We start from the raw sequence: 6,000 nt of genomic DNA on the forward strand, positions 1-6,000 counted from the left end.
ACAAGGCATCTTAAAACCATGTGTCCAGTGGCCTTAAGACAAGAGAAAAGGAATCTGATAGCTATTAACAGAAGAAAAACCAGGCTAGAGGACTTAAGTAAGACCACAATTCTTCAATTATAATTAACATTTAACTTTAAATACGATTAGTAAAAATTAAAATAACAGTTACTAAAAATTAAAATAATTAATGTAGTTTATAAATAATCTTTAAATAGGAACGGAACACTAGATGACTTTGTTTTACATACTTTTTCTCTATGAAGTGAATTTTAACTTATCTTTTCAAAGAGAATTCTGTTATTATAAATCTACAAAAAGAGTATGTGATGCTTTAATGTTCATTTTATTTGTTTAATTTTTCATATGTATCTTTTGGTATATGAATAAAGAAGAACCAACGAACAAAATAGTCCTAAAATCAGTGAGCAAAGATAAGCTAAATGTCTTGCAGAAACATCTACAGCTGATGAAATTAAAGTAGTTCAAGTAATAGTTCTTACGGTGAATCTGAAACAATTAGAAATGCTAATCATCGTTTGTCTGATATTGGTTGTGTTAAACTCAACTTAGATATGTGTTGCAAAGGAATCCACGTAGCTCCTGAGATGGAGGTATTATTAAGATCACTTTCAAAATTTCCTTATGGCCTATGCTGTTTTCTATATGCAGTAATCATATGACATAGGCTAAGGCCTTAGTTCAAGGTTTAGATTTATATGTATTGCTAATGACTACTATTTTGTGGTTGTTGAATTTGAATCTCAAGTTGTTATCACCACGATTAACAACATATGAAGAAGCTCAATTGTTCTTTAGTCCATATTTTTATAGAAAAGGTAACTTGGCTACGAATTATTATACCTTGCTAATGTTGAAAAAAGGATCAAGGTGCACATCAAATTTGAAGTTGTTAGTTCTCTGCCCATTAAACAATACAATAGAAATTCAAGGCGTTACCTAGAAATTTCATTTTTCATTTATATGCAAGATTAGCTCTGTAGATTTTAGTAATGTCACATTTCAGTCCATGCCAAATTAGTTAGTGAGCTGATATCATCATCGACATGTGACCTCATTTCTTTTGCTCTTTGTACTGCTTAAGTTGGGTTTATATTCTTATTGTGGTTGTATTTCTAGATTATGTTGAATGAAATTAAACCCTTTTCTTTCTCTTTCTCTTTCTCTCTTCTCTCTAATATATGCACTTTGCGATCTATGGTAATTTACTAGACTCTTCTGTTTAATAAGTTCTCAAAATAAAAATCATTTTTCATGTCTTCATGTTCTTTAGTATACCCTAGCCTAATGCTAATAGCAGTAATGTTATCTTGTAAATGAAATGCTTGTTGCATGCCTACAAGCATGCTTACAAACTGATACTATATGTCTTAAGTAAAAAACTGAATACAAATTAAATAGCGATTTCTAAATGGAGGACCCGTTGTTACATTTATAACATCTAGACAGGCCCATTAATAGGCCAGAAAGGACCCAATACAATGTTTAACTGGGTTGGTTTCTCTTAACTCTAGCTGGGCTCATTCGTTATTGCATTTTTTGAGGCTACTGTTTATTATGTACCCCCTATTCCGGTCTTTCGCACAAATGACCTATTTCGGGGATGGTCTTTAATTTTTGTCCCTGAAATTACTAGTTTTTAATTTTTGTGCTTCGGCACTTTAAGTGGCTGAAAATATTCCTCAGATTCTGGGTTCAAACTCCAGCAGGGTATAAAAAATAAAAAAAAATCGCAAGGGAGTATTTCATAGCAAATTAAGGCCAAACTTGTATAGAAACCTAGCAGAGTATAAAAAAGAAAATTGTAAGGCAAGATTTCATAACAAACTACGATTATTCGGGATAAAGTTATGTCTTAATAAGCATTACCCTAAAAAAGGCAAATAATCAAGCACGGAAATGGCATCGATCCTCTGGGCATATCGGTCCTCTTCGATCCTAATAATTGTGCTTTTTTAATTTGCCTTGTTTCGTACATAACTTGGAAAAAAAGGATATCTAATGAGATAGTGAATAACTGAAAGCTGTTATATTCAACTCGTGATTCGGCAGTACTAATTGTAATATTTTAGTTACTGAACAATATAGTTTAAAATTATTTCAATTTTGTAATCTTTCCCACTTCTTTTTTAAAAATGTTTTTGAATGTCAAATTAAGTTGGTGTGTCAATTTCTTATTATAGTGGTTGTTATCTTTCGTCCCATTTTCCAAAATATAAAAAGTAAATGAAGGACTTTAGTGTGGAAAGGCCAAAGAGATTTCAATAAAGATTTGATTGGCCTCAAAAAATATTTTTGTAGTTGGAAAAATTGAAATTATGGACATGCAATCTCAAATCAATCATAATTGTGTTACCCTTTTTGGCTATTTCAAATTTTCAATGGTTTTCCGTAATTATGTTGGTTTGTTTTCCATAATTTGTTGACAGTGGTTTCCTTTCCCTTTCTCGTTACCAACCAACCAAACACATATAATACATCAAAAGGTTGCGGTGAATTGGGTGATGATTAAAAAAAAAAAACTGATAAAATATAAATTGGCTAATTCTCATTATTTTATTAAGAAATCCAATTGTTGGTCATTAAATAATTTTTTTTTAAAAGAAATTTTAAATTTACAATTTCTTTTATCTTTAATCAAGATTTCAAATTTGAGTATTAAGAAGAAACTTTTAATAAAGAGCACTTCATCTTAGTGGACCCTACAAAATGTGATTTCAAATCTATGGGGGAAAATGTATTCCGTCTCTAATTGAATATGTGTCTCAGTGTAAACGAGAACGATTACTAAATTAATATGGTAGTAATAGTGTATTCGAGTCACGTTTTAGTAATGTAATTGACAATAATCATCGTTATGGAGTTTCAACTTCTATCAATGAAATTGCATGATAGTATCTTGAATTTTATTTATGAAATTTAAAATTTCATGTCAATTGCTATTTTTATAAAAATTGAAAAGTGATTATTTGTGAATTTTATCCAATGTGCGATAACAAGCGAAGCTCCATTTCCGATCCAGAGATTCTTTTCTCTTTTCCTTTTCTTTTTTGACCTCGTGTTATTTGGTACATAGGTTAGAATATATAATCCATAAAGCACCACAAGAAATGGAATTTTGTGTCGGTGATTTTGAGGAGTAGAGTAAATGGTTATAAACAAATTTCAGAAAAATAAGTTACTATACATTATGGCTGTAAAATGACCACGTTTTCCACATCCAAAATGATTCAATCAGCTGTCATTGTCAACAACAGGTCATTTTTATTTTCTTGCTTTGAAAAAAAATAATGAGATTCTCCTCTCCATGAAAAAAGTTATTCAAACAGTAAATTACTGTTGGTATGATTAATCATTTATAGTAGTTGTCGTAGTCTGAGCATGGGAACATCTTTCAACGTAAATGCGTGGAAAGTTTTCGAATCACAAATTAAAAGAATATAGAATTAGCCACTTTTACCTTGTTTCCCCATCAATCCAGTGTTGTATGACAACGAATATTTCAGTCGAATATAACATGTTTCACACGCCTTTCACTTTTGTGGTTTTGCATCTTCAGATTCGCGTCCGAATTTTTTTACATTAAGGATAAATAGCTAGCTTCCTAATAAAGATGATTTTATATTAGGATACAAATTCGAAACTTCTAATTAAGAATGAAGAAGTACTTAATACTCAATCACAACCTTTATTAATTGGTGCCTCTTTATTTTTTAATATGACACCATAATCATAAAATGGTCTAATAAAAATGATAAATGATGAAGTTACATTTTCTAATAAATGGTTGGTGCCCCTTTTTTCGTTCAACGAATATATCATAATCTATCAAAAGTAAATGTAAATGATATACAAAAATATTCCTCCTTGCAAAATTGGTTACATTTTAGTCGTACCTACATGGCTATTTATACCGTGTATAGCAATATTTATAAGTAACCTTGGATTAATTTTAACCAATTAGGATTGTGATGGATGGATAGGTGATCCCTTGCTCCATCCTTGATCAGATTTCGGGTTTAAACCCTTGGTATGGAAAAAATCATTTTAGGGAACGGTTCCCCCTTAAATGGGTTTTACGTAGCGCGAATCCGGATTAGTAGGGTCCAATGAGAATATCGATACAGCATGAGAAACTAAAAGAAACGAAAGATTTTAAACAAGTGGATATGTACCTACTTATCGTGTATATAGCAATATTTTTGTAAAAAAATTATACATGTTGGGCGTATACTCTCAATGAAATGAAATCAGTTAAACAAGCTGGCCATTACTTCGTTTTTCAGGTTATCGATCATATTTAGTTTGATATGGAAAGTAATTAGCTGTTGTTATAACTTGTATTAAGTCAACTTATACATGATAGTGCAGATTTCTTTTGTATTGTTGGTATACATATATAATATATAATACATATAAAATCAATTGCTCTTTAACAAAGATACCGAACTATCGTGGTTCACGTACTTATACATTATCAATGGGATCACAACGATTACAAGGAGTCTAGAACTCTAGAAATTGAACATTTTATGATCTTTTGACATAGTTAATCATTAGATTACTTGCTTTACCTAATTGTGATTTTGTGGGTCCGAAATGTTGCTACAATTTGGAGTCATGCATGCTACTGCCTTGGGCATATGTTAGTTAGGATTCAGAAGATACTAGATGACGTGACAAATGCACGGTCCTTAGACTTTTGAAGCAACACTTATATATCCTTTTTTTTTTTTTTTTAAGTTTCTATCTGGTGTTCGGTATTCACATTAGAGCCTGATTATATTTGAATTCGCGCCTCGTAGGGCTCCATTCGAGAGAAGCGCTCCCTACTAAGGATTTTTTCCATATCCAGAGCTTAAATCCAAGACTTCTCTGATTAAGAAAGGGGTAGCTCCATCCGTCCCACCACATCCTTTGGTGGTTAGATATGTATCTTCCCAACTGTATACTACATTATTTATGGTGATCCTTAGATAAAGATTATGCAACTTGCTACTTTTGATTTGCATTGAGTGGCTAATGTTCATATCCTGCCTGCTAAGAAATTTCTTTTGTCATCCACAATTTATTTCATAAATTTTCATCCACTTGTAAGAATATAGCGATTTTGTTAGTGGGCATTCTAGCAACCTAGCTTAACCACAAGTACGTTGTAAAATGAATGTGATTTGAAATAATATTTGAAGATTGTTATATATAAATGTTTGTTTATTAATTTGGTATGGTAATTTCAACTTCAAATTTAAAATAGAGAAATGTTATTTAGCAGCATTTCAAGTTGTTTTTTAAGTTTTCACTTGCAAAATTTCAACTTTGAAACTCTAAGGGTGTGTTTGTACGAAGAAGAATGTTTCCGCAGAAAAAATTTCTTTTAGAATATATTTTCCTGAGAAAGACTTGGTTTTCTTACCTCCTTTTTTTTTTTTTTTTTTTTTGTGTGTGTGTTTTGCCAAAAGCATATATATAAAATAATTTAGACAAACACTATGAAGGTGGGTTGCGGTGGGTGTGGATAGAGGGGGATGAGGAGTTGGGGGTGTGGGGGAGGGAGTGGGGGTTGGCCGAGGGGAGGGGGAGAGGGGTGGGTGACGGGGGTGGGGGTGGGGGTTGAAGAGACAATCATAACATGGCATGTCACTTATGAAATTTCCGTCATAAAAGTTATTTTCCCAAGTTTGAAAAAACTTATTTTTCCCTAGGGAAAATATTTTTTAAAAGATCTTAAGTACCATTCAAATATTTTTACATAAAAAAACTGACAAACACACCCCATTAAATCTATCATCAACCCCATGTATGTGAACCTAATTTAGAACCTTATATATCAGCAAGCCATCTTAGGACGTAGCTCTTTAATTTGGCCCCTTGTATTTTGACATAAGCATCCACAATTTCTACCTGTGAATATTTTTCTACCATAACACACACACACGTCGAAAAATATAATATTGACTTGATAAATTTCACTTATACTGT

Source organism: Lycium barbarum, chromosome 4 (assembly GCF_019175385.1).
Source record: "Lycium barbarum isolate Lr01 chromosome 4, ASM1917538v2, whole genome shotgun sequence".
Lineage (NCBI taxonomy): Eukaryota > Viridiplantae > Streptophyta > Magnoliopsida > Solanales > Solanaceae > Lycium > Lycium barbarum.